Source organism: Uloborus diversus, chromosome 5, assembly GCF_026930045.1.
Source record: "Uloborus diversus isolate 005 chromosome 5, Udiv.v.3.1, whole genome shotgun sequence".
Lineage (NCBI taxonomy): Eukaryota > Metazoa > Arthropoda > Arachnida > Araneae > Uloboridae > Uloborus > Uloborus diversus.
The window spans coordinates 125,920,032-125,942,161 of record NC_072735.1 but is presented as its reverse complement, the minus strand read 5'-3'; the positions used below and the strand labels follow the sequence as shown (position 1 = coordinate 125,942,161).

Genomic DNA, 22,130 nt, shown 5'->3' with positions numbered 1-22,130 from the left:
CCGAGACCAATTTATACCCATCGTCACAAAAAGGAAGGTATAATAAGTTTTAATTATGTGTATATGTGCGTCTATTTGTGGCATCATAGCTCCTAAACAGATAAACAATTTTGATAGTTCTATTTTTCGTTCAAAAGCTCACTTGAAAGACAGTGTGCTTAGATTAGCCTCGTTTTTGTAAAACTTTAATTACCGGAGTGCCGGAGATATTAATTAAAAGTCGACTTTACGTTTTTCACAATTATGGTAGTAAAAACTTACCCGTACGTTAAAAGCATTGGAGCTAATTGAAAGAACGAAATTTTCTGCGTTTTATATTTATTTGGAACTTCCAAGTTATATACACAGTAAGAGCTATAATCTTGTTAAGTAAGTTCTAAATGCAATTCTAAGCCTTTATATGCATGATTGGTAGCGATTTTATACTCGGGAAAACAAGACAAAAAAGCTCAATGATTTAAAATTTCTATCTGCTGTCAGTTCATATTTGTTAACACTGTGTGTTCTGACCCGCGAAACTCATCTTTATATGAGTCGGCCCTAGGGGACGTGTTTTTTTTTTTTTTTAAATTTAATATTGGTTTTTGTTATGTATTTGGGGGTTTGTGTTATTTCTCATTTTGGTTTTTCTCAGCATCCTCCAAAAAAAGTGATACTAAATTCTCTATTTACTGATTGTAAAGGTGTTCCTGGCTCTGTTATTTCGTCGGTCCGGGTAAGTTGGTTGGAATGGGTCAGCGCTGCATTTATACTGAAATAAAATGTGAAACAAATATTTCTAGCATGTCCAGAAGTAGCTCTACACTCTTGCTCCTGTATCCGATGTCATTTTTTGAAGAAACAGTGCCATTACCCTGACGGGATACCTTCCTTAGCAAATTTTACACTTGGGTAGTTGATTTGGGGGGAAAAAATTTTGAGATCCGTATCCGCGGATCTTGATATTAATGATCCGTATCCACAGATCTACTTTTTTAACGATCCGACACGTCACTAATACATATAGAGTTGGTTGGGGTAAGTGAGACCCCTTTTGAGAACAGGTCGTTTTTGAAACCTTTTAGAAAAGTTTTGAAATAAAAAAAATTTAAACATTGTCTTATTTTATCTTGGACATTATTAATAAACAAAAGCTCATCATTATCTTCTAAAATAATATTTTAAATATTTCTTTTTTGCAAATGCATCCATTTATGAGACATTTACCGCCTTTTAAATCTGTATGTTGGAAACTTTTAAAACAAAACTATCACTTGTGAAATTTATTGGAAAGCCTATAAGTATATATTTTTTACTTTTATGTATAAAGGAGTGCTGATGAACGTAATAAAATTGATTAAGATCAATTTTTGGGAAATTAGCCAAAACTATACGTTGAAAATGAAATTGGAAACACTAAATGATTGCGTCTATATAAAGTTGGCTACGGAAGAACCATTATCACTTTATCCTCAGGAATTATTCCAACATCATCTGCATCATGCCAGTAAAAAGGGTCACTATTTCTATTTGTTCTTGCAAATTCAACAATATTTTTAAATTAGTATCATCAACTTCCAACATTAGACCTACATAAATCTTAATGTTCTTTTTTTTTCAAGTAAGTTTTGCAAATAACTAATCAACAGTTTTAGCAGTTTTTGTAGCTGAACAATCAATTCCTACTTAGTCATCAAAGATGTCTTGTATTTCACTTATACAAATATTTCATCAGAGTTGCTTTTGATCTTTAAATCTTTACCTACCCCATAGTGAGGGGTACTCCACTTACACCTTATAACGAAAATTTACGGGGTAAGTGGGACTCCTCCTCTAAAACAGTTATTAATAATATTTTATTCAAAAATTCTAGTTGCACTATGCACTTTAAGTTACTGTACATGAAGGTTTAATGACCATAAAAAATGATGAAAACTAACTGGGAAACACTTCTTTAAAAAACGTTGCTCGAACTCACAAAAATTATTTTTCCGACTTTTTTCCTTCCTTTTTTTTTCGACTAAGTTCTCTGACCTAGAAAAAAATTCCTGTTAAACCCAAATATATGCAAAACCAATCACTGTGATGATCCATAACATGATCAATGTAAAATAGTCTAAAAACCATATGCATATTTCAATTTCAGGGGGGTGACCCACTCACCCAAACCAACCCTACTTCTGAATTTACTTGGTAAATTTTGTTTTAGTATATGTAACTTATAATTTACACATTTAAAACTGTAATCAGTTTTGTATTTTCATTTAAGAGCAATAGTTTATGTCTAATATGAACAATTTACGTCTGACACCAAGTTAAAAATATTTTATTAAATAATTTTATTCTTTATAACATCATTTGAAAACTGTGAAATATGCTTCAACAGGGTTTGTACTCAATTTCAGAAATAAAATGAAGGAGTTTTGGAGGAGTAAAATGAGATTTTGAAGGAGTACTAATGGACTGTCCTTAAATGATGACGCAGTTTTTAACATATTTGACCCCCTTCCCCCCCTTTGTCACAAACCTTAGTCCTCTTGTCACATGTCATATTTTTTATAAACATATTGTTATCATAACTGTGATATCACTTTTTGTCACCTTCTCTCTTCTCCTTGTCACAATTTCATGAACCCGTCTCTCCCTTAAAGCATGACATCACTCGCAAATGACCCTTTTTGCAATATCATAAATTCAACTTACTAAACAAGTGTTTTTTAACACAACCACATAATATAGTATATCTACTTAAGTGTATTTTTAAATAATAATTAGACAAACTGACTTTTGCTGCTGAGAGTACGATGGCGTGAAAAGCAACAATCATAAAACTTGAAAATACAGTCAAGCACCATTTAAGCATGTTTTACTTCACTTATAAAATGTCTTAGTCATCTAATAATATTTTCACCTTCAACATTAATGACTTTGATGATAATTTTGTAAATCACATCTTTGTGATCAAAATAAATATACGAAATTACTAAATTAAAATCGCCTTTATGATGAAGTTAAGTAGTTGATCGAAGGATTTTACGTTAGTCATAGAAGATTATGTAGTCTTGAACCAAAAAAGGAGTTTTGAAGGAATTAAAACCAAAATGAAGGAGTTTGAAGAGCCCTTTAAAAAAATTTCCGAAATGAAGGAGTATTGGAGAGTTTTGAAGGAGCATACGAACCCTGTTCAATCATAAGTATACTTAAGAATTAAGTTGTTTTTAAAATTAAAATGTAAGCCAATTCACAGACATTTAATAATTTTTAAGTGAACCATCAATTTTACTATTTGTTATGTGTTTACGTCAACACCAACTCTTTAAATTTTTACAATTTATACTTTAGGGATCTATATTTTTAAAAACTAACATGACTTTTTATTCAGTGGGATGTAGTAAATATCTTGTAAATAAATTGAATAATTTTGGATCAGTTTATATTTGGTAAATGGAATTAAAACTAAAAATTTTTTCTTTATTTTTTACGTCCGACACCATGGAATAGTCCTGGAGATATGAAACACAGAGTAAAAAAATACATTAACTTGATCATTAACCTTCAACATTTTAGCACCCCCCTTTGCTAAAGTCTTTTTCCCAAATATTAGCTTTCGTGCTAATAAACGTTTGAACTCAGCTTAAACCCTGAAAAATACCCTTGAGAACAGACATTACTTTTGCTTAAAATTTGTTGAGATGGATATGATAAACGTAGATTTTCTACAAATGGATTATAATCAAGTAAAATTTGATGCATCAATTAGTCATGTAGAGTCATAGGATGGTAACCTAAAGTTTGAACTTAAAAAACATTTTATGTTTGAGTTTTACTATTTTGAGAATGTAATAATTGCACATTGCATTACAAACTGTTAAAGTACTGCTCAATAAAGACACTTGCGTAATCATCCCACTTTTTACACTTGAACAACACATAACTACAACTTATAAAAAGTAAAAATTGCCCGAAACGACCTTCAAATAGAATGTCTCCAGCACTAAAATTATGAAAGAATATCCACAAAAGGAAGTACATCTCAACCTACGAATAGTTCAAAATTTGAAATAAAAACATAGCGCAAAATTAACACTACCTTTACTTAATGAAAACTTGAAATAATTATTTTAGTGGTACGATACGAACAGGAACGATGAAATCACATTAAATTATATTCGACGCAAAGTGCTCCACTTTTCGTTTTCTGCCATATCACAGTTGCAGTTTGAATATATTAAACTATATATATCTTCAAAATGTATTTAGCCTTCGGAAGAAAAAAAGATTTGAGCTAAAATTTTCCAATGTAAATGGAAAAAAAATCGAACATATGTTGAGGGTTTTTCACAATCAATGGAGGGTGTCTCATTCGAGGAAAACTTGACCCAAGCTATAACAATAGGCTAACCGCGGCATTCCAAAGGAGTTGTCCATGGGTTGCCATAAAGCAATTAGCGCCGGGTTGCCAGCTTGGCGTCAATAGTATTATTAGAAATAGTTGTAGTTTGATCCAACTGGTTGATTTCGATGTCAACCGGAAGTTCCAGAATGTTGTCTTGTTTTTCCTTAACAGCATGGCGATTCGCGAGAAATCTACTTGTGGTTTTCTACGTAAGTCGTAAGTATTATGATATTTTCTTAATATAATTGAAATTCAGGCTGAATAGAAAAAAAAAAAACATTCTTTCGTAAGCATTTTATTTAAAAATTGTTATTGTGTGTTTTTTTCAGTTTGTTTACCCGTTTTCTCTAGTTCAAGTACTAATATGATTAGCCAGATTTGTTACTTATAATGCTTAATCTTTTAAAATTTCATTTTGTCTACTTGTTATTCAAGAATAAATTTTGAGTTGAAATTTGTCTTTTTCCTTTTGACAAATTCAGTTCTTTTTACATATCATTGTATTGTATCATGTAAATTATTGATAGTAGTTCAGATTTTGCTGTGTAACTCAAAGATTAAAAAATTTTGCTAATAAGAAGAAAGCTATGAAAATGTTGGATAAAATATTTTAATGTAGATGTGCTAATTTCTTAACTTATTTTGGTATGAATCAATATCACATAAATAGTACATAGATGTATATACAGTAGAATACCTTTATAACGCCGTAACGCAATTCTCTATTAACCGCACAACTTTTCAGAAGTAAACAATAGGTTTTTAAGTTTAAAAAATCCCTTTGTTTTGCCTTGCTAATATAAAAGTTGTTAGGAAAATTGAATTTTGAAAGTTTTTCATCTTTTCAGCTTAATTCAAAGCCTTTAAATGAAAATCTATATTCACAGTAAAAAGAAAATATCAGATGGCTCTTGAAAATGCAGCTGTTTTGCAAACTATGAAACTGGCAGAAGTGAAGGACAATTCACTTTCTTTTAATTGTAAAGCATATTTATTTGTGAATGATTAGTTGTGTTTTAATACTCATTGCAGATAGAACTAATTCTGAAGTGCTAATATATATATATATATATATATTCTGAATATTAGTTTCAAAATTTGTGAAATGACCTATATAATGCCAAAACCTGTATAACACAAAAGCTCTGGTCCCAAGGTGTGCTTTATTACGGTCTTCTACTGTACTTGAAAGTCATTTAGGTAAATTTAATGCACTTATCTTTATACATAAATGGCTACTTCTGTATGTATGTATGTCCAGGGTAATCTTCAAAACTACTGAACCGATTTTAACCATTTTTTCACCATAGATAGCTACTTTATCAGGGAGCAACTTAGGCTATAATTTATTCCTAAAAATCGTAGTTTAAAAACGTTATGATCAAAAACAGTAAATGTCGTGTAATTTCCCCATTAAATGATTAATATAAAACCAATTGTTACAAAAGTTTGTTGCCTAACAACAGCAATATTCAATATTAAAAGTAATCATAATGAAAATTTTGAATAAAGGCTTCTCTGCAGCAAGCATGACATTTATTGCTATCTTAGAATTTTTATCCTCATCTATATACATAAATGACTACTTTTGTATGTATGTCCGGGGTAATCTTAAAAACTACTGGACCCATTTTAACTATTTTTTCACCAAGATGGCTACATTATCAGGGAGCAACTTAGGCTATTATTTATTCCTAAAAAGCTTAGTTTAAAAATGTTATGATGGAAAACAGTAAATGTCATGTATTTTCTCCATTAAATGATTAAATATAAAATCCATTGTTACAAAAATTCTGTGCCTAACAACAGCAATATTAAAAGTAATCAATAATCATAATGAAAATTTTGCATCAAGGCTTCTCCGGAGCAAACATAAGTTTAAAAAAGTCATTTGGAAACTCTACTTTTTTCTACTTTATTTCAAACATTTGGAAACTCTACTTTTTGCACACTTAGAGAAACAGCGCCGACTTATATAACACAACTCTCTATAAACTGCACAACTTTTCAGAAGTAAACAATAGGTTTTTAAGTTTAAAAAATTCCTTTGTTTTGCCTTGCTAACATAAAAATTGTTAGGAAAATTAAATTTTGAAACAGTTTTTCATCTTTTCAGCTTAATTCAAAGCTTTTAAATGAAAATTAATATTCACAGTAAAGAGAAAATATCAGATGGCTCTTGAAAATGCAGCTGTTAATGCAAACCATGAAGCTGACAGATGTGCAGGATGATTCACTTCCTTTTAATGGTAAAGCATGTTTATTTATGAATGATTAGTTGTATAATTAGTGTTTTAATACTCATTGCAGATAGAATTCATTCTGAAGTGCTAATATAGATATATTTTGAATATTAGTTTCAAAATTTGTGAAATGACTTATATAATGCCAAAACCTGTATAACGCAAAAGCTCTGGTCCCAAGGCGTGCGTTATAACAGTCTTCTACTGTACTCATTTGTTCATACTTATTGCTATTTTACTTTTATGGGTAAGGAAGAAGCTCGATTTTTAATCATGTCAAAGCGGTGTGTTTTGAGTTCTTTCAGTTAAAACAAAACGAAAGAAAGTAGTGATTGTTTCTCACAATTATTATTGACCCAGGCAACGCCGGGTATTTTTGCTAGTTAATATATAAATCTAAAACCTCGCTTGCTCAAGTAGCATCAACAATGGTTTTAAAATTTAGGGCTTACTTTGATATAATCGATATTCTATTCCAAACTCAAATTTTATTATGTACCAGAGGCATGTGCAGAGTTTCAATATTGGGGGTACCACTGCATCCGGGCCCGTGATTTAAAATAATCAGTGGGAGGGCAATTACTACTCTACTCCTCCCCCGTCCCACAATAACATTACTACTGCATCTTCACTTTTTCATTTTCATACATCACTAGGGCTGGGCAATATACCGATATACCATCATATATCGATATATATATCTACTACAGCAAAAACAATATTTAGATTTCTATCTGTTCGATATATCGTTTATAAAGAAAATACGGGACTTCATTACAGAGAAATTAAAATACTGACTTAACAATACGTAATCTTTCATAGCTCTGTGTATGGGTGAATGCTTGAAGTTTTAAGATGTTTTCTGCATTGTTCAAAGAGTTATTTAATTTTTAACTATAGTCAAAAGGAAGAATTCACAAGGTCGCTGAAGGTAAATATGGGCCCCTTTGTCAGTACGTCTCCGGATTTCCTCCCCCTATAGAGTTTTCAAAACTTATATTACTATCATTCAGAGCAGGTTCCTTCCAAGGATCCCTGCTCTCTTTCTGACAAAGCTGACATGACCTCTCATAGGCCCATAAAAGTGAACGTGTATTGGTTAAGAGAGCATCCTAATGCAACAATTAAAAATTAACCAATTGAGGTATCAACATGATTCATAGTTCAAATTAAACATAAACTATTGATATTGAGCTGAATAAAATGTTTAAGAAAAATACTGAACAGAAATATTTTTATTTAAAAAAAATGAAAAACGAAAAAATCCTAATAAGAATACTTATGTCTCACATTTATCACACTCAATTTTTTCAGTTCTTCAGTTAAAGTGCATGATAAAGCAATAATTAGCTTTAAAACTGAATTTTTTAATCTTAACCCCTCCCCCCCCCCCAAAAAAAAAAGAAAAAATGTAATTTGAAGTGCTTTAATTAACCAACGTCATTTACATACTTAGCAAAAATGAGAAAATTACATTTTTCAGTAACATGCTTTTTTTTTAAATTGAAATCCGGAAAAAATTAAAAATTTTAACTGTTAAGATTTGTTCTTTTTTACCTTTTTAATGGCTGCCTTGTGCTTGATGGATCTCCGTTAAAGCTTTGATGTCTGTGAAATTTAATCTGAGATCCCCTTTGAGGCAGATGTCCAATCTATTTCTTTGCTTCGTGAGAAGCAGCACTACAGAGCTAAATCCTCTTTCAACTAAATATGTTGAGGGGAATGAGATGCGGAGCTGTTCAACTTATTTCCAAAGTTGTGGGTAAGTACCCATAAGCTTCACCCAGGCAAGTTCGTAACTGTATTGCTTGAAAGTAATTTTTGATTCACAATCAAATTTCAAATCCATAAACTCTGTCTGCAAAGAGTTTTCCAGTTCATCCACATCTTCGAAACTAAATGGGTCTAAAATCCAGTCAGAAATTTGTAAGTTGATCAAATCTGCAAATCTTGATTCCATGTTCTTTTTTAACTAATCAAGGTGATCAATATAAATCAAAATTTTTTCTTCAGGAAATTCATCATCCACGATTAAACTTTTTTTTAGAATTGGAAACAGGATAAATTCTTTACGGCCAATATTTGCCTTGTGGATTTTGAATTTGGAAATGAATGCTGAAATTATGCTTTTGGCCTTGATGAGGTTTATCTTGTTTCCTTGAAGCTTAATGTTGACTTCGTTCATTTTTTCAAAAATATCCGTGAGATACGCAAGTTCCAATTTGTGCTGTTTCAAATTCTCACTTAAAGCAGGATCATGCAAGTCGAGAAACTCAGCTACAAAGTCGAATAATTCAAAGAAAAAGTTTCCTTTGGAAAGCCATCTCACAGACGTAAGTAAAAGCAAGCGATCGAATTTTTCATCATTTTCATGGCAAAGCTTACGAAACAGGCGATCATTGAGAGAATTAGTTTTGATCATGTTAATATCAGTAATGACTAATTGTAAGGTTTCATATAAAACACCACTCAATTTTTTTGCAGTCAAGTGTTGACGATGAATGACACAATGGAAGGTAATCACTTTTGGCACTTCTTGTTTAAGGTGTACAAGAAACCCAACATAACGACCCGCCATGGCAGGGGCACCATCTGCTGCGCAAGCACTTACATTTGTCAATGGAATTTGTTTTTCTTCAAAATAATCCTTCACAAATTTAAAAATCGACAATCTCTTTGTATCAGTAATCAAAGTTCTGGCGAACAACATTTTCTCAGTTATCAATTTCAGCTCATTAATAAACCCCACGTAAGCTAATAAAATTGCTGTTATCTGTCACAGTTGATTCATCAATCTGTAGTGCAAATTTACTTTGTTTCAAAACATTTATGAGTTTGCACTCAATGTCAGCAGCCATTTCATCTATTCTCCTGGAAACTGTGTTGTTACTCAGGAGGAGAGATTGACTTATCTTTTTACTGGAGCCCTCACCAAGCAAAATTTCAACTATTTTTTTGGCAGTCGGTAGAATAAGAGATTCGCCAATCATATGAGGCTTACCACATTTTTGTATCAAAAGAGACACTTCGTAAGAAGCAAGAAGTCCTTTGTCAAGATCTGTTGCTTGTCTTCTAAGTAATTCACCCACCTTTGGCTGTTTATCCACTTTTGTTTTGAGGTCTTGAAAATAACTAAGAGGTTTATTTACTTTGTCACCATGTACTCTTGACAAATGCTCTTTCATTCGAGGACTTCATCGCTTCATAGCTAGAAAATGTTTTATCGCACAAAAGACAATGCAGAAACTGCACATTTTGCGGTGACGTGACAAAACCAATTTTTAAATACTCTGCTGAATACTGTCGGTACTTCTTTTTTGAATTCATATCGAACTTCCACACTACGAAACATGCACAATTAAACAGAAATTCACTAAATTAAATCAAACAATAGAAACTACGTAAGGAGGTTTATGCGCTGATTGCAAGATTCTGAATGACAACAGATAAGTAAATGCAAAAATCCATTCTTACACATATCCATCCAATTTTCAGGCGTTAAGTATATGATGGCGCCAACGGTCAGACAGTGCTTACAAGATTTTTTTTCTTCCTCGTGAAAATGGCAATAAAATAAAAGATTTTATTTTTCGCTTTTGGGATTTTTTTTATCCGAACAGATTTGATTGAGCTGTAAATCATACATGCCTTATTTTCTGGGAACGACTTTCTTTGATTTGACGTGCCATATGCTTGGTTCGGTATTACACAACATAGGTATTCTGAAAGATATTTCTGAATTATGTACCGATTTGTTTTAATAAACATAGTTTTTGAAAGGTGAAGAAGGTATCCGAATACCGGTCGCCCCCCTATCGCCCCCTAGAAGAGTTCGATCGCGCCCAGGTTGGGAATCACTGGACTAGACTAATGCTTTTGAATATTTTATAACAGAGTGTGATAAAAAATATACAACAGTTGGTCCTAAGGACCACCAATTATTTTTTATCGTGGTCCCAGGCAGGTTTCACTAGTCTGGTACCAGTGGACCAGCACTAATTTCTAACGCTGAACCAAATAACGATTTTATTAATGTTAATTCAGTTTACATCAGATTTTTGCCAAATATGGCAGAGAGATCTTTTGATGCTCAAGAATTCACATTGGGCTGTTTTCGTTCCCAAGCGGGAACCCCCCTCCCACCGGGGACTTCCTTTTACAAATACCTAGTTTTCGTCGGATCTTTGTCAAATTTGGATCAGTGATGCTTTGATGCATAGGAATTTTCATAGGGAGTTTTTCCCCTACCTATGAGGGAGGGGTTGGGTGCGAAAACACCACCATTCCAGTTTACGTCAGATTTTTGCAAAAATTTTACAGACCTGTACTTTGATGCTCAAGAATTCACTTAGAGTAGTTTTTTGTTCACAATGGGGGGCCACCCTCCCTCCCACAGTGGATTTCTTTATGCTAGTCCACAGTTTTCGTCGGATCTTTGCCAAATTTGGCACAGCGGTTCTTTGATGATCAGGAATTGTCATAGGGGTTTTTGCTATGAGGAAAGGGGGGAGGGTGTGAATACACCCCACAAGGGGTTTTTGTTATGCAAATCCAGTTTTGGTCGGATTTTTTTCCAAACATGGTGCAGTGGTCCTTTTGATGCTCAGGAATTCACATAAGTTTTTTCTCTTCAAAATGGGGTGTATGGAAACCACCTTCATTGACAGTGCAATACTCCAAAATGTGTGAAACAAGTTCAATTATAGATAAGATGTTGCATTACTAAAGATTCCAACATTGGGCATTTATAATTAAGCACGTTGTACAATGGGCTCGCACATTGCACATTTATGTGATTAAACTTTATTAAGAAAAAACCTGGTAAATTTCTCTTTGAAATCATGGATGACTTATTTTAATATGTGCATTAGTCTCAAAAATATGATTGTCATTCCGAGTCCCTGAGAGCCAAGGCCCCTTGTCAGTTCGGTTGCCAGACCCCCATGCCCCCATAAAATTTACAAAACTTTATACTACTCTGATTATAACCATAAAAAATAATCAATAGTCCTCAGTGATCAACAATCACTGGCTATTTTTGATTACGCTCGGCTAGAAAAATTGGCCTAGCTGATATCTCACTATTTATTAGCCAAACCATTGGTTTCCTTTTTTTATAATTTTTTTCTAATAAATTTATATAATTTTAAATTTTACATCTACATTGTACCAAATATTTACATACTTGGGGGGGGGGGGATAACGTCCTAAAACTAAATGAAAATAGTCAAATTAAATTCTCAAATATTCAGTAGACTATTTTAGCGGTTGTGAAAAAGAAAAGTGAAGTTGGTTTTAAAACTACATTTTGCTATTTAAGACACCAAAGCAAAATATTTTTTGCCAATTTTTTTTTTTTTTTTTTTTTTTTTTTTTTTTTTTTTTAATATTGAATATTGGAACATTAAGTGTATTAAAAAATCCTCATCAGTAGAAAAAATGTTTTCCTTTTTTCTTATTTGTTTCGCATTGTTATTCAACACTAATGTTTATCATTTAGAACTTAATTTGCAGTAGTACAGTGATTTTGCACATTTAAGTATTTATTTATTTGTAGTTACATTTTAGTGCTTTATATAATACAATCCAAATTCAAAATAATAGAATATCAGAACTGTTTGAACAAAACTTGTCCCTGGGTCGGAAAAAATGAACGCATGAAATTAAAAAAACAAGAACTCATTATTCATGAAAGGGCAAATCAATTTAAACAACTTTTCAGATATTATTTTAACGATTTATAGGTCATTAACACATTGGAGTAATAAATAAATTTTTTACATGGGACAAAAAATTAGAATAATCGATTCATTCAATGTGAATTTTAAAAAGTAGAGAAAATATTTGCTTACCTGTTGCCCTATAGTTTGTCACAAGTATGAAGCTTAGCGCCTGGATAATTTTACGCTCTTATAAAAGCTTTTTATTGCTCAAAATGGGTCGTCAAGGTGATAAATAGGAAAAAAACGAAATTACATATTGCATCATTTCTTAAAGTTAGAAAAAAACTATCCAATTCAATTCAAATGAACCTTTAACCTTTCTATGGTATGTAAGATTTTAAAGGAATATAAGACTGACCAACTAAAAAGTAATCGAAGTAAACGAGGTAGAAAAATTGTAACACCTGGCAGAGATGAATTCAAATTAAAGTAAATTGTCCAAAATAATCGTTTGAAAATGCTTCTTATGTCCATAAGTGTTGGACAGAATGTATAGTTATCTTATCCACGCCAACTACACTTGGATGGTTGCATAAACTGCAGTTTTAATTGCGGATCTACAAAGTAAGACCAAAGATAAACATGAAGCAGAAAAGTGCACAACTATCCTGGAGTAAAGAGAAGCTCATTTGGGTGCAACAAGACTGAAAAGACATTTTATTCAGTGATGCATATTTATTTGTAATATCTGTCGAAAAAATAGGAGATCAGGGGCAACCTCAAACAGGGGCAACAACGTTGGAAAAGTATTATATTCAGTGATGAATCATTTTTGAAATATCTGTAAACAAAAAAAGGTGTTTGGGTTTGACGTTTAAAAGGAAAAGCGTATGAGAAATCTTGTGTAAGAGGTTCTCTCCACTTTGTCACATCCTTCTTGGTTTGTGGGTGAATAACAGCTGCTGGAATTGGGAAGTTATATATATCATAAAATAAAACAATGCGTGATTTCCGCTGTTAATCAATAATACTGAATGATATTTCATCTGAGGCACAGCAGTTACCCATTTAGCGACACATTTTATATTCCAGCGAGGTTCCACTCCGTGTCACATCTCTAAATCGACTCATAGATTTTAAACAGAAAGAGGAATTTCGGTATTGAACTGGTAAATCAACTCTGCCAATCTCAATACAATCAAGAATTTGGTGTACCATCAAATCTAAATAAATCCGTTCAAGATCTGGTGCCCGCCAACAAAATTTAGCTTGTTGCCGCATTGAAGAGAGTATGGAAACAGTGTCAGAAATGATTAATGTAAATAGGTGGTAGAATCCATGTGAGAGAAAGGATTAAAGCATCGAATTCAGCAAAAAATGAAGCATTCTAGTATTAATGTTGTTTCTTTTGAAAGTGTTTTCCCCCCTTTAATTTGAATATTCTAATTTTTTGACTCAATGTAAATCTTCATCACTATAAACGTTTGGATTATTCTGTCTAAGATTATTTTTAATTGAGTATATTTGAGATGAAATTCGCACTTTAATGTCTAAGAAAGGTAGCATGTTCATTTAAATGCCTAATTTGCACTTATATTTGGTTAGAATCAACTTTTTTCCAAAATGTGGGAAGTATTCTATTATTTTGAATTTGAGTTGTATTTCATCGATTAGCTGAAAATGAAACTGTTAAATTTTTTTTAAAAAACTTTATAAATGTAATCATAAAGTGCAAATAATTTTAGGTACAAAGTACAAACACGCTTAAAATTGAATTTTTAAAATTTCATTTTAATAAAATATCTGAAGAGTTCAAAAATTTTGGATGGCCTCTCCCAAAATGATTGGCTAGATCTGCCACTAAGCTAGAGTGTATATATTGGTAAAGATTAAGAAAAATATAAAAGAGATGAATAGCAACGCACACACATGTACGTGCAGTTAGGTAATTTATTGAATTATGCTACAAATATGCCGCACTTGTGTTAAATTTATTTGAATATAAGATAATTAGGCATGAAGAAAAAAAGTTCCAAAAAAAAAGCAATTTAGACTATATTTGGTCAATTAAAGTCATGTTGTCCGTGGATCCGCCCCTTTCAAAAAGAAAGCACTTATTTAATATTTCTCGTTTCTTATACTTTGCATAAATGCAGTCATTACATTCTTTTGATTTCTGTTATTAAATTACAGTTTTATCTTATGATTAAAAATTTTGCTTCAAATTTCAGAGATTGTGAATGGAGATTACAAATAAGAATGCCTGTAGTGATGACCATTCTTTACATGCTGTGGAGGAAGTTCTGCTGATGATTACGCTACTTCTAATTAAGTGGCGGTAAGTATTTCTTGGCTATAAACTATTCTTAGCTGCAAATAAAATATTAACTTTCATGCAATAAGCAAACAAAAATTAGCTTGTGGATGAAAAGACTTCTTATGTTTTGTTTGATGTCTTTTCAATAATAAGGTTGTTTTTTTTACTTAATTATCAAAAGTCCTTTGTAACCCTAAAGCGTGTGTCTCCGATTCTAGTTGCTATTTGTACCATTTAAATGTTTTTATGATGTTAGCAACTTCTTTTAGTTGTGTAACATCAATTTCTATTTGTACAGAACTTTTCTTTTGCATTTTCTTTACTTGGAAACCAGCCAAGGAAGCTAAGCTGGGGTTCATAATAATCCCTACTTGCATTAAGACATTCTGAGATCGGTAATATGATCTGAAACTAAAGTCTGTGGGAACAATCCTTTCTCACCCCCTTCGTCTGAACAATGCCCTTGTTTTATAATGTCATAGTATTGCTTTTATCATAAGTAATAAAATATGACTTAGTAGTTTGCTATCATGTGCAGAGAAAATAATTTTTGTCACTATAATGCACAGACTAAACAAATGTCAACGAACTATAATGTACAGTACAAATGAAAAGAAGGCTATCTTAATTAAAATAATTAAAAATATGCCTAAAACACCTTCAAAAAAGTGTTACAAATATAACTTACATTTTTACCGCAATAGTAACCTTTTTTTAAAACTTTGCTTCTAGTCATCATATTATAAAGTATGTGAGTAAGCATAATTAGTCCATTTGCAAGTCTATAAATCTTTTTTGGTACGTTTTTGATCATATTAGTTTTTTAAATAGTATCTGGAAATCCCTGGAGCAAAGTTTAAACCGTATATGTTGATTAAATTGAAAACTAAATAATTCATTTTACTATTTTGAAATACATATTGTGTTCTTGAAAATACTTTGCCAATAGTTCTGTCACTTGATTGTGAAAATACACATACTCTAGTTTGAAATGCAAGCAGTGTGTTCTATACTGACCCTCAGTGCACTGAGATACAGGCCCCTAAAAAGTACACATTTTATCATATTTTGATGACAAAACTGTTCTTTTTTCTTAGCATTGAGCATTAACCATACATTTAATGACCCTATTTAATAATTTATATATATCGCTACACAAATTGCTCATAAAAACTATAGTTGAACCTTGGATGTTATATTTCAAATACAATTTTTCTTGATCCATTCTTTCGAGCCGATTTCTCCCCATTTTCCAAATTTAATACACAATTGGAATTCAGAAGTTTTTGAAGAGAAAATATAAGAATGAACTGAAAATAGAAATTATGAACAAAATTAAAGGCAAATTGCATGGGGTCACAGTTGCCCTACAATATAGGGTGCACTTCAAGGGCGCCCATATGGGAGGGGGGTCTTTTTTCTTTGCAAATGCATTTCTTCTCCAGCAATTAAGGAATAAGTTATTGAAAATGTCAAATTTTAATAACTTTAATCTGTAGTGAAATCTGTTTCTATGGGGAAAATATCCTGCTAAACCATGGAGAGGATATCTGAGGCGCCCCCTCCCCCTTAAAATTTTGCATATGGACGCCCTTGGTGCACTTACCCCATCTTACTTTAAATAAAGGGAAAGTGCAACCCTTCTCATAAACAAAGTCTGGTTAAAGTAATTAACTAAAACATGTCATGTATGTTAGTATGTAGTAACTTGTTGCTAAAAAATACAACGTACACTTGCTGACTTCAGCTGTTTGATACGACAACAAAATAAACCAAACAAACTTTATCAATCTTCGCATTGGAGTATTTAAGTTATCACTGATTGTGTTTTATCTATGAGAAACCAGTGCCAATCTCTACTTATAGGATTTATCACCAGACATTCTCCCGACATGTTCAATGCATGGCAGAAGTCTCTTCAGGCAGCATTCCCCAAATTCTCAGGCGACGCACTTACCTGAACACCTTACTTAAGTTTTTTTTTTTTTAGCTAATTTTAAGTAACTGGACTGTTAATTTTTCCACTGCCTTTAATTTTCAATCCTAATCTTGATTTTTTTTTTTTTTCAGTTGGGTATTGACTATTTATGATTAACTGTAATGTAGTTTAAGATAGGTACTGCTTGCTATGTTGTTATTTATATTATATCATTATTACTATTATATTGTACAGATTGTATTACTGTAGATTTTAAGAGGGAGAAAGGGTCAAAAGATATCAAACCCCAGGCAGCAGTTATGTTTGCCATGCCATTACATGCAAACTTTTGTACACATTCAACTTTTTTTTATAATGTACATCTGGAATGCAAACTTATTTATTTTTATTTATTTATTTTCAGCTGTTAATTTAAAACTGACTTGGAGAAAAAGAAAAAAAGTGATGTAGATGCCAGCTATTAAAGAAGACTATTCTATAATTATGATTGACTCTATTTGTACCTTTGACTCTTATTTGTAGTAAAAAATTTTGAACTAAAATTTTTAATGCAAATAAATTTGTTTAATTTCTCTAATTCAGTCTATGTTTATTTCTTTTAAGTCTTACATTAAAAAAAAAAAAAATTCATTCATTTGTGTTAACTACTTATAAAAAATGTTTTTAATGCTCTATGTATGTTTTTTTTTTTTTTTTTTTTTTTGTATGGTGTACGTTTGTAGTAGTTTGGTTGTAATTTAGTTTTAGATCATGAAATGGCGCCATCCTGAAAAGAAAATCTTCACAAAGCTGTAAAAGACTCGAATATATTTGTAGTTCAAAATTGTCATTTATTACATTTAAGTCAATTGTTGCATTATATCTTGAGCACTTTCATTTGCACACAAGCATAAATATCAAAAAAATTAGTTACTATTATGGAAAACAAAAAAACTCGTGTACAAATTGAAATCTTTGAAGAATTCAACTTTTATGTAACTAGATTAGAATCAGCTGAATAAATAAGATACATATATATTTACATGCCCATGCTAGGTACGCCACTGTCTACAGATTGTTTTTTCATATTTTTTAAGGGGGAAAAGGCCTAAATTATATCTGACCCCTTGGCAACTGTCATATTTGCCTTGTTGACAGCAGTACATACAGAGATTTGTGCGCATTAAACTTGTTTTGAACATATACCTCTGAAATGCGAACTTATTTATTTGTTTTTTTTACTTTTCAGTTGTTAATTGGAAACTGACTTGTAGAAAGGGAAAAGAAATGTGATAAAGATGACAGCTATTAAAAATTACTGTTTTGTACTTTTGATTGTTGCTCACTTTTAACTTTTAATTGTTGTAAAAAATTTGAACAAAAATTATTGTTGCAAATAAATTTTACTTATTTTTTTCTATATTCTTGTCTATATTTCTTTCTTTTTGAGTCTCCAAAACAACGTTTTTCTTCTTGTGAAGTACATATATAATATAATTTCAATGCTCCATATATGTTTTTCTTTGTACGCTTTTTTTTTTTTTTTTTCAACAGACAATATCTTTTGACATTTTATACTATACCTAATACCAATTCTTGTATTTGTAATTGTTGCAAATTATTTTCTCTTTGGATTGGTATGATCATTAATAAACACATTAGTGAGTAAGAATTTAAAATATTGAGCTATCATATGAAGAAACATTCAAAGAATAATGTAATGCAAAAAAGTAATCATAACTCTGTCCACAAATAAACTTTTCTGTGCTCCAATCTTAAAGATATCATTAAATATTTGGTTCTCAGAAGAATTGAGAAATTGTAAAATGCATTTGATGATTTAAGTTTTAAAAAATAGTTATCACTTGAGTTCAACTGTCAAAAAATGTATTATGAAACATACAAAGCTATTTTAAAGTTCAAAATGTATTTTACTGCAAGTAACAATCCTATATGCAAAATAACAAAAGAATTTTGCTTTTTCTTTTCTTCAACAAAATTACTGAATTAAAAGCACAAAAAGATAATTCATTATTTTTCATAATGTCGATGAAATGAAATAAGAAAGGAAAAATGTTCAGAATTTCTTATTGTCATAAAGGTCTAAAGCAACGGTGATTAACATATGGCTTTTTATGCCTCATCCAGCATGCGAACTAATCCACAAAAGCCACCATATCCATTTAACCACCACCATTAAGTAAATTCCATAACAATGTTTTAAAAAAGGGATAGGGGTTTCTTTGTAAGGAGATTAAATTGTAGAAGGGGTGGGGGCAATGTGTGATAGGATCTTGTGCGACTGGAGGTGCCATTGAAGGCATTGCTCTCTATATCATGTTTCGTTATGAGCTTTTCCAGGGGAATGGAGGGGGCAAATAGTGTCACTGCAGTGAAATTATACCACACCAATTCCAAATTGGGTAGTGGTGTGGTGGGGACCAAAACCACACCAATTTACATTTTATAAATACAAAGGGTTGGCACAAAAGTCATGGCAACTATTTTTCTTGAAGATACCAGCCCGGTTGGAAAATGATATATACAGACAAAAGGACAAGGTGTTAGCTACATATGTGGACATTAGGGTGTTTATAAAAAAACCTTCTTTTCAGCTAGAGTCCAGGACACCCCCATTTTTCTTTAGACTTACTAATAGTATTACGCTGTAAAAGTTTTAGCAAAAAATTGCATTTTAAGTCTTTTATTTGGAAAAAAATGTCAACGGAAACTAGCTTATCCAGCCCTTATCACTTACTTAAACAACTTAAATGAATTTTTTTGGGACTTCAACTACAAACGAGTTTTGATAGGACCCCCTCCCTCCTTTTAGTTTATATCGTGATGATAGCTTTAAAAGGAGGTTTTTGGGAGGAGCTCACGAATCTTCCATCCCTTTCTAAAATATGTATAAATATAGTTAAAAATCGAATTTTTAAAGCCTCAAAGGCAAAATATTTCCAGAAAGGAAGGATTCTAAGCACCTTCACACTTCTTTTAGTGTAAGCAAACATTACCTAAAGGTGCATTTTTAGGCTGGACAGCTGAAGAGCTAGAAGAGCACCCCTCCTCTTCTAACTTCTCAATGTATAATGACAGAATATTTTGGTTTCTAAGCTTTATTTTCAAAAAGTATTTTCGGGCCAGCTCCCGAAACCTGACCTTTCTCCGTACATCATCAAAAACATACAAAATGTGTTTTTAGTTTCCTAATTTTCAGAAATTTCTGGGAAATTTAAATTTTGAAACATTTTCGAGGGAGATTCCTAAATCCACTCCCTCAGTTAATGCCTCGATACCCCGAAAATTGAGTTTTTAAAACTTTATTTTAATAAAATTTCTGGGGAGTTATCAGGGCCTAATTTCTCAATAGGCAGAGTAGGCAGCTGCCTAAGGGCGGCAAACCTTTCAGGGGCGGCAAATTTGCTATTATAATACACATTTTTTGAATTAAATTGTTAGTCTTGAAAGTAAAATATTAGCATTCTTTCATTTTCCACAGAGACAATTTTTCTTGTAATTTAATAATGATTCCTTAACATATCTTATGAAAGTCAAATGTTTTTCAATCATGGTATTTGCCGAATCGTCAGCAAAATTTGCCGAATAAAAAATATTTTGGGAGATCACTGTGATCATTTCATCGGGGCGCCTCAGAATGTGAAACGCCATCATTTCTTCATAAGTTTGACAGTTTGAATCTGGGGAACCTTATTTACGTTTTTTTGAGTCAAGGATATTTTGCTTCTTAAAGGGAGTTAGGGGGCGAAGATTTCAAATTTGCCTAGGGCCGGCATGGAGCTAAATTCGGCCTTAGGGAGTTCAAAAATTTCGGATGGTCCCTCCCAAAACTGTGCGCTACTATATACCAGCTACAACTCAGTGATTAGTTCCTGTTCTGCATATACTCTATCTTTCATGCGATACACATACGATTATAATCAGTTCATTTATCTACAAGAAAACAAAATAGTTGTCATGGCCCGTACCAACACTGGTGCATCAATTTCACAAATCCAGGAGGGCAGTTGACTCCCCTGTCTAAATGATGGACTTGGTGGCAATGTCGGTGAAACATCGGCCGATGTTGCAATATCTTCCAGACGTTTTTCAGTAGTCCTGATATAATCAGCCCTTGAGCAGCCGTCTTTGGACGAGATACGAACAATTAACTTTACAATCTAGATGCATCTTTTTGTTTTGAAAACAGAGTTCTGGTTTATTGGTCCTCGTCCTGCCCCTCTTCTTATAGTGAACCTAAAGTCCTATAAGAAAAGGTAGTTTTCATACAGTGGCGCTAAATGAACCAAAAGGCACAGTTGTGTCATTGCTCCCTTTGACTTTAAAGTCAAAACAAGTAAAGACTGCATAAGGTTCTGAGGAAGAGCTCCTGAAACCTACCGTCCGCCCCTCATCATCTATACAAATAGCCTAATGCAGTTTTAGGTCTTCCACTTCGAAAATTTTCGTTCGAGGAGAGCTAGGAACTCTAGGGACAGCCTCCGAACACTGACTTTCTTCTGATATCATTAAAGATCAACTAAAACACACTTTTTTACATCAATTTTAAAAGGATTTCGGTTGAGGCTTGAGGACCGGGTCCTCAGTCTAGGAAGATTGGGCCCCCGCACATTGGGCGCCGTCGATTGGCCTCCGGGAACATTGGGGGCCGAGAACTTTGGGCGCCGTTAACTTTGGGCACAAGAACATTGGGCGCCGAGCATGTTGTGCCCAATGTTCCCGGCATGCACCCAATGTCTGCGGCGCCCCATCTTTCCCATTTCGGCATTCAAAGGAGTGGTACGGTGTCCATCCCCACAAAAACGATACCCTCCCCCCTCCATAAGAAAAGAAAAGAGACCCCACAAATCATCTCGGGGTCATCACGACGGTTTAGCATGATCAAAACTCCTGCTAAGTTGTCGTTTCATGAAAATTTCAATGGTGCGATCTGCGCTACAACCCCAGCAACTCTCTCGTGGGCACACATGACATGGTTAACTATCTAAAAAGGCATAAACAATTGCTTGTATAGTATGGTTCTGATAAAAAGATGTATGTCCTTGAGAGAATTTATTTCAGTGTGGGCAAAAGAAGATAGGGATACTCGAGGGAGAGGAGGAGTCCTGACGCAGACTGCGGCATTGATATATTTCAGGAGGGGGAATAGTTGTAAAAGTTTTTGATTTTTTTTTTTTTTTTGTCTTATTTATAAGGATGCTGTGTACCATTTGAAGGGAGGATTTGATTAGGCGGAATAGTTTTTCAGGGTTCCTGCTATCATTTTGAGGGGGTTGTGATTGGAGGATAAACGAAGCGTTCGAAGAGTTACTACTCTGCCTATCCTCCCAAGAACGAGATCCCCGAATGTGAGATCAAAAATCCTCTAAAATACCCGCCACCCTATTAAAATTGCAATGGTACAGTCTACGTCATGAACCCTATACCCCTTGTAAACTTCCCCAACATATATTTGTCTGAAAAAGCTTAATCGAGCAATTGTAAGTATGGCTCTGATAAAAAGATATTTGACCTTGAGAGAGTTAATTTCCATTTCGAAAGAAAGAAAATAGTATTGTTAATTTCTTTCACTACTAAAGCTAACCGCAACAGT

The 22,130-nt window shown here is 32.7% G+C and overlaps 1 long non-coding RNA gene across 1 annotated transcript; it reads left to right on the top strand.

Moving 5' to 3' along the window:
* The first annotated feature begins 6,601 nt into the window (after positions 1–6,601).
* On the top strand, positions 6,602–17,234 carry LOC129222108 (uncharacterized). The gene is made up of 3 exons (XR_008580567.1): positions 6,602–6,624; positions 14,513–14,619; positions 16,941–17,234. It is a non-coding gene; the product is annotated as an uncharacterized LOC129222108 (long non-coding RNA).
* Positions 17,235–22,130: the final 4,896 nt, after the last annotated feature.